Consider the following 13,214-nt stretch of genomic DNA (forward strand, 5'->3'; position numbering starts at 1 on the left):
AAATCTAGTCAAGATCTCAACCTCTCTGGTCTTCCGCTCTGCAGACCAGTCCTGTCATTCCGTTCTGCAGACCTAGTCTTCCGCTCTGTAGATCTAGTCTGGCGCTCTGCAGACCTACTCTACCTCTCTGGTCTTCCGCTGTGCAGACTTGCACTGATGCTCTGGTCTGTCGCTCTGTAGACCTGCCCTGCAGCTCTGGTCTTCCGCTCTGCAGACCTGCACTGCCTCTCTGATCTGTCGCTCTGGTCTTCCTCTCTGCAGACCTGCGCTGCCTCTCTGATCTGTTGTTCTGGTCTGTCGCTCTGCAAACCTGCCCTGCTGCTCTGGTCTGCTGCTCTGCAGACCTGCCCTGCTGCTCTGGTCTTCCGCATTGCAGCTCTGGTCTGCCGCTCTGCAGACCTACCCTGGTCTTCCGCTCTGCTGACCTGGTCTTCCGCTCTGCTGGTCTTCCGCTCTATAGACCTGATTTTCCACTTTGCAGACCTGGTCTTTCGCTCTGCACTTTACAGAAACCAGCCTCTGCTGGCAGCCTGAGATTATTCGCTTAGGTCACTTCGACTGTAAGTTGAATTTAATTCAGTGTAGCTTAAATTCAACTAATACCCATAAATCTCCGGCATTAGATTGTTTGTGTCCAACAGACTCTGGGACGAGTAGTTATTCATGATTTACCTCCTCAGTATTGACTATAAAATGAATTGACGGAAACACTGAAAATAATTATAATTACCTTTTACCACTATATTTTAAATAAAGTGTAATTTAGTTATAAATATGATCATGACTTATGCAATCACCTGTATGTTTTACAAATGTCAATTCTAACTTTTTTTTAAACAATGCATAAACAAAAAATTAATAGATATTAAATTTAATATAAATTATAAATAATATGCTAGATTTTAAAAATTAAATTCTATATTAGATTTTTAAAATTGTATATTGACTTAAGATCAGATCAATTTTAAATGTTGGTAAAGGTTCCAAGTTGGAAATTAACCTAAAACACTAACTTCGCGTACCTCATGAAACGAAACCAAATTGACAACATTTTAATTTTTTTTACAAAAAATTAGATCAATTTAATTTACCGATTTTGAAAAAGAAAAAAAACAAAAGATGCGAAACTAAATTGTTTGCGTTTAACATGATTCGTGATAAACCTTTTAAATTATGGCTTTTGAACTTTTTGAATTGTAAAATTTTAGGTAAAGTCAAAGAACATCCTTTATTATTCTTTTTTATAAAAACTATTTTTTAAAAAAATAATAAAAAAATACTATAAATAAACAAACTTAATAACTAATTAAAATAAATAAACATACTTGAATACATTTATATATATTAAGTTTGCTAATATTCATTGTGAATGGTTAGTGAATAAGATTCATAAATAATGCTCAAATAAAATTTGTGAATCATGTTCATCAATAAAATTTTTATTAATATAATTACTAAATAAATCTAAAATAAATAAATAAACTTGTATTATTAAACTCAACAACCAATCAAATAAATTTAAAAATATAAAAATTTCAAACAATCAAATAAATTGAAATTTAGAATTAGATAACATGTAAACAAACTAAGGTTAAACCAAGCTTCTTGAACAATTATTTCAACGGTTTAATTTATTTTAAATTCGACTTGGTTTGATTCAGTTACTTTATTAAATAAATTTAGACACCATAAACTTTACTTCGACTTGTCTAATTTATAGTCTTGTTATTAATTTGGTTAAAATTATTTAAAATTAATTACAAGTATTTCAAAATTATTATTAGTAAATATGGCTGCTGCTACAACAACAATATATATAATAACTATAAAATAATTACTACAAAATTGTAATAGTTATGTCATAATTGTAATACTAGTAGTTATATCATAATGGCTATGGTATAACTATAAAATTGTATATCTATATTTACCTCTGTTCATACGGTTCCACATTTTTATAATGACTATGGTAGTTTTAAAATGATTTTGATCAAAATAAATAATATAAATTAAATTTAAATAATTTTAATCAAATTAATAAATAATATTTTAATATAAAAAATATTTCATATACTAAGTTGAATTAATTTATTTTTATTATATTATGATAATTATAATTAGAATGGTTATATATTATAATGGTTACGTTGTATTTATTAATTAAATAATATGATTTTTTTTTTAAACTCTCGAAGACATTTGTACGTGATGTCGTGATCAGTGGGATTAATCGTTGGTCCCTCTGATTGCGGCCTGAGCTGTCAGTTTGATCCGGTCAGAACGTCGGACTAGTGTTATAGAGTCAATGACGAGCGTCTAAGAACACACCGTGTCGGCCGGTCCGAGAGTAATTGCAGGCACTTATTGGCCACTCGATTGAAATTGACGAACGTGGGGCGGCAAACACGAGAAGTTCCGAGTCGTCGCTGACAAACATGCTTTCGGCATTGAATTCAATCTACCCGCACCCACAAGCTAAGCTAGATGACTCTTAATTTGTCGGACTCGGTTATTTCACTATCTTCCACCGATCCATGAGTTGAATATACATAAAAAAATTTAAAGTTTAAATTGGGCTAAAAAAAAAGTGTATTCGTATTCGAATTCGATTCAAAATTTAAAAATTTTAAATTTTTTATTCGAGTTCGGTTCGAATTAGGACTGAGATAGAGTTCGAGTTTGACTTGAAAAATTTTAATATGTTCATAACTATTCAAATTATTATTCGAAAATAGATACTCGAAAGATTTAAAATTTATTTATTTAATATATATTTAATTTATATTAATAAAATATTAAGACTTGTGAGCGTCTTGCGAATTATCGAACAATATAATTTGAACTCGAGTTCGACTCGAAAAAAAATTCGATCATGTTCAAATTCAGCTCGAATTCGATAAATTCAAATACGAATTAAATATTTTTTGATTTAACTTGAAAAACTTGTGAGTAAATTCGATTCATTTACACCCCTAATAAATGAAATCATGACACTCCACTAAGGATAGTGAAGCCAGATGGACCTTACAAATCACAGTGATTGATGTGCTAAGGTATAACATGTTAGGTGATCCGGTAGTAAGAACAGGGGGCCCCACCCTGTGGAGTCAATGCCACGTGGAAGTCAAAGTGGCAGTCGTCTATCCGGAGAGGGTCAGGTCCGGCCTGCCGTCCGGTGGAATCGAACGTCCGGAGAGGGATGGGTCCTATCGGCTGGCCGACCGGACGATGTTCGACTGATGGTTAAAGGCGCCCTGTCGAAATCAGGGTTCCGGCGCTCAGTGGAAACAATGTCTAAGAGCCGAGCGGAAGGCACTCACCCGGAAGTCTCCCCAGCATATTAATGCAAGCGACAGGCGAGACGAGAGGGGCGTGCCGCCCGGCCGGCGTAGAGGATGAGGGACGTCCGGATGACGGTCTCCGTCCAGCCGGCCGGACGTACGTCCCGGCCGGCGGTGGGTAAAGGGGGGACAGGAACATCTTCTGACAGCCGTCAAGTTCTATTGCTAGGCCATACTCCAAGTCTGACAACGAGGTGTTCTGTTGTCCCATCGAAGACGTGATTGGACTGTAGCAGTATGGCGTCATGTAAGCTTTCTGACAGACACATACCGGTGGACGCACAGGGACCCTTCCACCGTTCTATATAACGAGCCTCATACTTCGCCGGAGGTACGCGTGAGACACCTTTGGAGCTACTTTTTCTACCACTTGCTTGCCTGACTTGAGCGTCGGAGGGTCGCCGCCGGGAACCCCTTCCCGGCCCGACTTCTGTTCCAGTCGAAGATCCACGTCAGCAATCGGAGAGCGCCTCGTGCCCAGCGTTCGCTGATTCAGCGTTCAGACAGGATCAATTTGGCGCCGTCTGTGGGAACGCTCCTGCATCCGAACGGGAACAATGGACGAGGCTGGACGACAACACACGGTGACGCTTTCGACGGAGGAACTCAACGCTCTGGTCGAGATAAGGGCCGCCAAGCTTGTGGAGCAAAAACAGAAAGCCACAGCCGAGCGGCCGGAGCAACAAGCAACGTCAGCGTTTGGCGGTCGAGCGGAAGCACCGCCAGCCACCGTTGCATTTCATCGAGCCCTATTCCGCACCCCCGACGCCGCACCCACTCATAGAGATCGGGGATCTTCCTCGGACGAAATGCCTAGACGAGATGACAGAAAAGGGAAAGCCCCCCGAGAGGACTCATCGCCCGAGAGGATTAATCGCCAATTTTCATAGGCTATTCTACGAGATCCCCTTCCCGGCCTGACTTCTGTGCAGGTTCGCTGGAGCTTAGTGCTTCCAGTCGAAGATCCACGTCAGTAATCGGAGAGCGCCTCGTGCCCAGCGTCCGCTGATTCAGCGTTCGGACAGGATCAATTTGGCGCTGTCTGTGGAGTCAACGCCACGTGGAAGTCAAAGTGGCAGTCGTCTATCCGGAGAGGGTCGGGTCCGGCCTGCCGTCCGGTGGAATCGAACGTCCGGAGAGGGATGGGTCCTATCGGCTCGCCGACCGGACGATGTTCGGCTGATGGTTAAAGGCGCCCTGTCGAAATCAGGGTTCCGGCGCTCAGTGGAAACAATGTCTAAGAGCCGAGCGGAAGGCACTCACCCGGAAGTCTCCCCAGCATATTAATGCAAGCGACAGGCGAGACGAGAGAGGCGTGCCGCCCGGCCGGCGTAGAGGATGAGGGCCGTCCGGACGACGGTCTCCGTCCAGCCGGCGGTGGGTAAAGGGGGGACAGGAACATATTCTGACAGCCGTCAAGTCCTATGGCTAGGCCATACTCCAAGTCTGACAACGAGGTGTTCTATTGTCCCATCGAAGACGTGATTGGACTGTAGCAGTATGGCGTCAAGTAAGCTTTCTGACAGACACATACCGAAGTATGGGCTGCGGACATGCATGTGCTTCGGTGGGCGCACAGGGACCCTTCCACCGTTCTATATAACGAGCCTCATATTTCGTCGGAGGTACGCGTGAGACACCTTTGGAGCTACTTTTTCCACCACTTGCTTGCCTGACTTGAGCGTCGGAGGGTTGCCGCCGGGAACCCCTTCCCGGCCCGACTTCTGTGCAGGTTCGCCGGAGCTTCGTGCCTCCAGTCAAAGATCCACGTCAGCAATCGGAGAGCACCTCGTGCCCAGCATCCGCTGATTCAGTATTCGGACATGATCATTAGGTATTGCTCTAACCATGAATATCCAATTATTGGAGGTGATAAGTTTGGCCTTATGAAAAATTTTTATCGATTATCAGAATAAATTAGAAAATATTTTCTTTACAGATGACTCGCATGTCATAAGTTCTTCAAACCCTACAGATATAATATATCATAAGTTAAATTTGAATACTCGTTGTCTAGAGATCTTGTAAATGTATAAGATATTTATGACACTACTAGGGAGGGATACTATGAGTTCCAGTGTGTTTATTGTTAATTACGAATAATTCATAAGCTTAGTGTATCAAATTAAGATAGATATTTTCTAGAATTATTATTGTTGGGACTAGTGATGTCACTAGAAAGGGGTGAATAGAGATTTTTGATTTCATAATTCCAATCGATGTACTCGTTTATAAAACATTAATGCCTAGCAAAAAATATAAAATAAATACAGAAACAAAATACAAGCATAACAAATTGATTTTTACATGATTCAGAATATCCAATTCCTTCTCTACGACCTAGCTTCCTAGCGATAGTACCTCTATGCTTTTTTCTTGGATATGTTCTAGAGGAAAAGAAACCTCTTACGAAGCTAGTTATTATAAAACAACACAAGAGAAAAACAAAGATGTAAATAAAAATGACTACAACCTAAACAACAAATTTACATTAATGAAATTTTATTTTGAGCACTTTTGGTTCCTTTGGATTTGCATCTTGGTCTAAAATATAATAGCACTTTTCCTTAAAACCACTAAGAATCAGCCAAGAACATATAGTTGAAATCCTCCACAAAATCCTCTATTTTAAAGATTGTTATCATGATTGGAAACCACCTAATTATGAGTATTTGACCACTCAACGACTTCTTTTACCTTAGCATCCAGGTTATCAATCGACTACAATACACCTAGCAATTGATTGTTGCATCAATAGTCAAGTTTTGCAATCAAATTCAATGATTAATGTTCTCTTTGACATTGTCATTAGTTGAGTTCCTTACTCAACTAATTCATCATCACTTGACTGATCATTCCCATCAGTCAATTGATCACATCGAAAACCTCCTTAAACTCCCTCAAATTCTGAATGTATGGTTTAGAAGATCATCAATCGATTGCTAGCAATCAATCGACTAATACCTTGATTTCAACCTTATTAAGGTTGAATTCTTACATTACCTAGAGTATTCAGTTGACCTTGACATATTGGTGCAAAGAACACTAGATAATCAAACTTATGTTTTGATGAGTCACAAAGGTTAGGTCCCTTGTTGGCCGGCAAGAGGAGGTGAATTGCCCTGCATAAATATAAAAGAAACAAAACCTTTCTCAAACTTTACAGTTTGATAAACACTTGCATAAAAAATAATAAGTAGTAAACTAAAGATAGAGACACAAAAGGAGTTACTTGGTTTGCAATCGGATAATTGCTAATCCAAGGCAAGTAAGGCTCACTATCTAAATCTCCTTCAAACGGAGAAGCTTCTTACAGTGTCCACAGCTCACACAGTAGAAGAACAGACAAAGAATTCATTTTACAAGTATTATATTAAGCTATTAGGATCAGGGTTATATTTATAGTCGTGATTGGGGCGCTTAGAAGGGTTCTAGCGCTTGAATGTGGATAGAATTTTATCCATGTCGTACGAGATTGCAATAGGTGGGTTTAAGATACACTTTCTAGTCCAAGCGCCTGGACCCGCTTCAGGCGCCCTAAACCGCTTAAACCCGATCCACATTCGAGGGCGCCTCTGGGTGCGCCCTAGACACCAGAGGTGGTCCAGACGCCTGGAATTGCTCCAAGCGCCCAGACCACAGTCAACATCTAGTTGACTTTTCGTCCAGGTCTTCCGCTCCAACTCTGCTTGTTTAGGTGATTTCGGCCACCGGAATAGGGCTCACACGAACTCATTTTCTGGCCTTCTCGAGCGTCCTTTCGCTCCAGCTTCATGTCCCTCAGAACCGCCGTGCACTTCCTTCTCGTCTGCTAGCGTACTCTTCCGCAGCGCCTCATCCCTTAGACGCACCAAACCCGTCGACTCTCTCCTGTCTCGTCCTTCTCGCTAGCTGCGTCTTTCACTCGACCTCCTGTGCTCCTAAATTCCTGCACACTTAGACACAAAGCATCAAAATATAATAGGCCCTAACTTGACTTGGTTGATCACATCAAAACTATCACGGGATAGTTACAAAAGGTTCAAAGTTAAGGGTTATTATGATATAAAAAAGGTTGATCAAGTGTGCAAGGAACCCAACTAGAAAGTCCTAGTGAGACTAGGTATGTGAAAGTCCTAGTTGTGGCTAGGCAAAGAAGTCTTAGTCGGAGGGACTGGGCTGAAAGACTTGGCTGATAGAGGAAACCAGGCAGGAATTCTACACAGGTCAGGGGGTTGGACGTCTAGTAGATTAATGGGTCATCAAGGACCAAACATTGAAGAAAGTCCTAGGGGTCAAAAGATTGGATGCTGAGAAGGAAGTTCAAATAGGTTTGGAGGACCGGATGTTTGGAAAGTTAGGAAAATTCTCCTAAGTGGAGAGGGTAAGAGTGCATTCTCGTTAAGGAAACAATGGCATCGATCTGACCTAAGGGTTTCTATGGAAATCCTAAGTCAAGATCGAGGCAGTAGGAGTTGTCCAAACTTACCAATTTTCATATTATTGTGCAAACATTGTGATGCAGGGATCGAAACTTAAAAGCTGCAGAATCAATGGACTCTGGGCGCTCGGAAGGAATCTAGGCGACCGGAGGTCTAGTGGATCCAAGCATGATGATAGTTTAAAACCCAACCCCACATCCAAATGAGGTGGCGCTCTCTAGTTTGGCAGCACACGTTAGCTTCCAGGCGCCTAAGATGGATCCAAATGCCCGAGAAGGGATAAAGTCGATGCGGAAATGGTTGGCTAAAGCTTCATCCAGATGGTTCCACAACAGCAGTCCAAATGCTTGGAGATGGCTAAGTCACTGAAGGCTTCAGATCGAATAGGCCTTGCTGGGGCTCCCTAAGCAAATGCTATTTGGACCAAAAGAATTTATATATCTCCACAATGATATGATATTATCCACTTTGGACCTAAACTCTTATGATTTTATTTTTGGGCTCTACCCAAAAGGTCTTATACCAATGAAGATATTTTTTCTTTATAAGTTCATGATCTTTTCCATGTGTTTCCAATATGAAATTTTATTTGCAACCATTGCAATCCAATAATCCCCCCTCAAAGGAAGGACCCGTCCCCTCAAGCCTATCTGCTTGATGTCATCTGATCCTTGACCTATTAGGACTTCCTTGCCCCTCAGTCCACCCGACCTACTAGTGTTGGTGATGGAAGCAATAGCTAATCAAACTTGTATTTTGATATTAGGCAAAGGTTCAAAGTTAAGATATGTTGTGATCTAACAAGTCTATTTAAGTATCCAGAAAAGTTCTAAGTAATTTTAGGCAAGGTGAAAATCCTAGTTGAGGCTACGCAAAGAAGTCCTAGTGGACACTAGGCAAGTGGGAAGTCCTAGTTGTGACTAAGCAATGAATTTCTAGTCCGTGTAATTTGACAAAGTCTTGGCAGGTCGAGAATGTCAGGTGAAATCGTAGGATCGAGGACACTAGGTGAAAGTCCGTGGACACAAGATGGGAAATCCTAGGGTTGAGGACACTAGGTGAAAGTCCTGAAGTCTCGGATGCTGAGTAAAAGTTCAAATAATGTGGAGGACTAGTTTGGCAAAAGGTAAACTTTCCTGAGAGGAATAGGTGAGAACGCGTTCCCCGTTGAGTGAATAGTAGGTGTCGGTCTGACCTAGAGTTTCAGCGAAACTTAAAGTCAAGACCGGATAGTCCGGTGACTGTAAATCCTTTAGCTACTAATCTAGCTTTATTTCTAACAATTTTTATATTTTTACTTAGTTTATTTCTAAACACCCATTTTATTTCTATGACATTTTTATGATTAGGTAATGGTACTAAATCCCAGACTTCATTTATCTCAAATTGGGTTAGTTCTTCCTGCATGACAATAATCCAGTTTGGATCAAGTAGAGATTATTCTATTATTTTGGGTTCAATCGTAGAAATTAAAGATATTTAGCTTAGGTTTCTGAATGATGATATAGTTTGAACCCTTAGGTCTGGGTCACCAATTATTTGTTCAACTAGGTGGTCTGAGCTAAATCTTATTGTTCTAGATTTAATTTATGTTTGTTCATTTTCTTGTGGTTGATTTTATTCATCTTCATGTTCATTTATTTTATTTGGGTTTTCACTTGCTCCTCCTAGTTCCGTGCTAGTCCTAACAAAGTTTATTGGTTGGTATTGAGTTTGAGTTAAGTTAGATTCTTTAGAGTTGTTATTTTCATCGAATTTCACATTCGTTATTTTCTCAATTCTTAGTGTAGTCTTATTGTAAACTTTATAGCCTCTACTATTTAAGGAGTACCCTACAAAGATTTCATTGTCTACTTTTGAGGTAAATTTTTCTAAGTGTTCTCTTGTGTTTAATATGTAAACTGGACATTCAAATACCTTAAAGTATTTAATGTTTGGTATTTTATTATAATATAGTTTATAGGAAGTTTTGTTATAATTCTTCTTTATTTTCACCCTATTTTACACATAGCATGATGTATTTACGACTTTAGCATATAAATATTTGGATAGTTGGTATTCATTAAGCATTATTCGAGTTGCTTCTTGTAGTATTCTATTTTTTTCTTTCAACTATTCTATTGTGTTGGGGTGTTTTATGATATGAGAATTCTTGATGATATCCATTTTTTAGGAAAAATTTAGTAAACCTATGGTTTTTAAATTCTCCATCGTTGTCATTTCTAATTTTCAAGTCATTTTTATTTTCTGTTTGTTTACAGAAGTCACTGAATGCTTCAAATATTTCATCTTTTTTCTTAGAAATTTTACCCAGGTGAATCAAGAATAGTCATCTATAATTACTAGACAATATAAGTTTCCATTAATTGATTTGAGTCCATGTGAGTCGAATAGATCTAGATGTAGTAGTTCAAGTATTGATTTAATTTGGATTTGATTAGTTGGTTTATGAATTAACTTGGTTTATTTTTCTTGTTGGCAAACATTATAAATTGTTGAATCTATGTTAGGTAGTTTTGGTAATCCTCTAACTAGGTCATTTAGTTTAGTGATGTTTTTAAAGTGAGTGTGGGACAACATTCTATGTCAAAACTAGGTTTCTTGATTTTGTGTTAAGTGGCAAATGGGTGAGGAGTTAGCTAGGTTGATTTTGTAGATGTTGTGTCAAAGGCTTTTAAGTTTTATTTTTGGGTCGTCTCTATGTTTGATTAAGCATTCAGTTGATGAAAATCTAACCTTATAGCCAAGATCACATAATTAACTTATACTAAGCAAATTGAATTTAAAGTTTTCAACAAGTAAAACTTTGTGAACAATAAAATCTAATTTAAGTTTTATGTTATCTATTCCAATTACCTTAAGTTTGTCGTTATTTCTAAAGGCAACTATTCCTAGTCTTTTGAATATTAATTTTGTGAACATTGTTTGATTCCCAATCATGTGTCGAGAGCAACCAATATCCAATATCCATTTAGATTCCTACAAAGAGTAGAAGTAAAAAATTTATGTTAAGTGTTAACTTTGTTTAAGTTGTTATTTAGAGTTTTTCTTATGCTTACTTAAGTGAATTTAAGTTTTATTTAAGGTTTATTTTAATTTAAATTTAATTTTAATTTAACTTTGTATCAATTTGAAATCTAGTTTTGAATTCATATGTTTTAAAATTACTATATCTCAATAAAAAAAACATAGAATTATTTTTCAAAACTTTTAAAATGTCCAACTATGATCTATGGGTAAGATTCTATTAATTAAATATTTGCATTCCCCCATAGTTAGTCAATGATTACTAAAATTTGATACAATTTATAACTCTTCAAAATGTCATAAGCACAAGTGAATTATGTATATCATCCTATCATCTCACATCCATGTTTAGAATTATAAAGTAAGTCATGCCTAAGTTTGTTGTGAGATGTAATGAAGGTAACTTCTACTTAGCCCTTTTATCATGAATTTCTATCCAAGGTTAAATGTTCCCCTTTAGATCTCAAGTTAACTATTTATAAAGGATTTGAATTAAGTCTTTTATAGTTGATATCCCAAAATCCTCTAACCCTTGAGGATTGACTTTGACACCCAAAAGAAATTCTTTGTAATTGGGTTAACCAAGTATTGCCTAGGGATCTATTTTCTAATTATGGTTTTTGTCTTTAATTACCCCTACCAATTAGACAATGGTAATATTTTTCATTGTTGGATTCCTTGTATCCTAATCCCCTCTTGTTAAACATGCTCTTTAGCTCCCTATGATCATGCTTAGAGTGTTGGATCCAATTGTGATTTTTTTAAGGACTTTAGTGAGGTATTCTATCTTTTTTTCTTAAATCCTTATTTTCTTCTTCTAAACATGATACATTTAAACTAGAAGAAGAAGCATGCATATCATTCTCCTTAAGAGTCATGGATTCTAATTTTGCTTCAAGCATGCTAATATCATGTTTCAAGGCTTTGTTTTTCCTCTTAATCTTAAATAATCTTAACTAGAGTTTGAGTGGGTAAATTGTATACCTCACTTATCAAGAAGTCCGAATCTGATAATTGCCCTCCCCTTCACTTGAGCTCCTATCTTCTTCATTTGAGCTCGTTTCCTCTTCTCTTTTGGATGAAGTGGAGGCAATGTCATCAATTCCCATTAGAGAAAAATGAGATATATGGTTTTCTTCTTCCTATAATGATGATGGATTATTCTATGTTGCTTTTAGATTTTAGGCTTTCTCCCCTTTGTCTTTTGTATTCTTCTTTCCTTCCTTTTTCTTCAAGAGGGGACATTGATCCCTCATGTGGCCTTCTTCTTGGAAATTGTAGCAAATGACCTCCTTGTCCTACTCTTGCCCCTTAAACTTCTCCTAGCATGAGATTTATTAGTAGAAAAATTCTTAAATTCACTTCTCATTTTTTTTTACCATATACGTCTCTTGATCACTATCTATTGAGACACTTGACTCCTCAGAGTCCGAAGATGGTGGGGATGGAGACTTCTTCTTCTTACCCTTTTCCTTGTTTTCTATGAAGGCTACTCCCCTTGATTTATGGGCTTCTCCTTCTAACCCTTCAACGCTAGTTTCTTGAAGCTCAATGGTTGAGAAGAATTCATCTAGAGAAGATTTCTCTAGGTCTTTTGAAATATAGAATGAATCTACAATTGAACTCCAAGTTATGATTTTTGGGAAAAAAATTGATGGCTTTCATCATTATGTCATGGTTGGAGAGTTTCTCACCTACATTTGTTAGTCCACTTAATAGTTCTTTAATTTTAGCATGAAGTGAAGATATCATTTTGATGTGCATAAATTATATACACTTTTATGCATACTTTGACACGCATCTACTTTTATTTCATTAGTATAATCTATGTTTATTGTACCTTATTTTATTATAATGTCATACTTCCATTATATTCTATTCAGAGATCTACTCTTTGCAGGTTTTCATTGTCAGGATGTTATTTGGAGTGAAAATGGAGCAAAAATACACACGAGAGCAACTCCGAAAGAAATCAAGCTCAAGTCGTGTGAAACCACATGGTCGTGTGGTCTTGCCCATGGTAAAGCAAGTTTTGGCCGTGTGAACTCACACGACTGTACCACACTCTAGAAGAGAAGAAGACTACGGTCGTGTGAATCCACAAGGTCGTGTGGACTCTTTAGAGTAGAAGCATACCACGACCATGTGAATCCATATGGCCGTGTGAACTTTTCAGAGAGCAAGAAGAGCACGCTCGTGTGATTCCACATGGATGTGTGAGATTTCCAATGGACAAGAAGACTATGGCTGTGTGAATCCACACGGTCGTACCACTGGACCAGACTATGGTCGTGCTAGGCCCATGCCCAACCCTATTTAAGGGGGGTTTCTACCCTTTATGGGAATCTTTGGCTTGGGGTTTGCCCCCATTCCTTGGAGAAGGGTTCTCCCCCTTGGGGAGAATCCTAAATCTTTTATCTTCGCC

The sequence above is a fragment of the Zingiber officinale genome, chromosome 1A (genome assembly GCF_018446385.1).
Source record: "Zingiber officinale cultivar Zhangliang chromosome 1A, Zo_v1.1, whole genome shotgun sequence".
In the NCBI taxonomy this organism is placed as follows: Eukaryota; Viridiplantae; Streptophyta; class Magnoliopsida; order Zingiberales; family Zingiberaceae; genus Zingiber; species Zingiber officinale.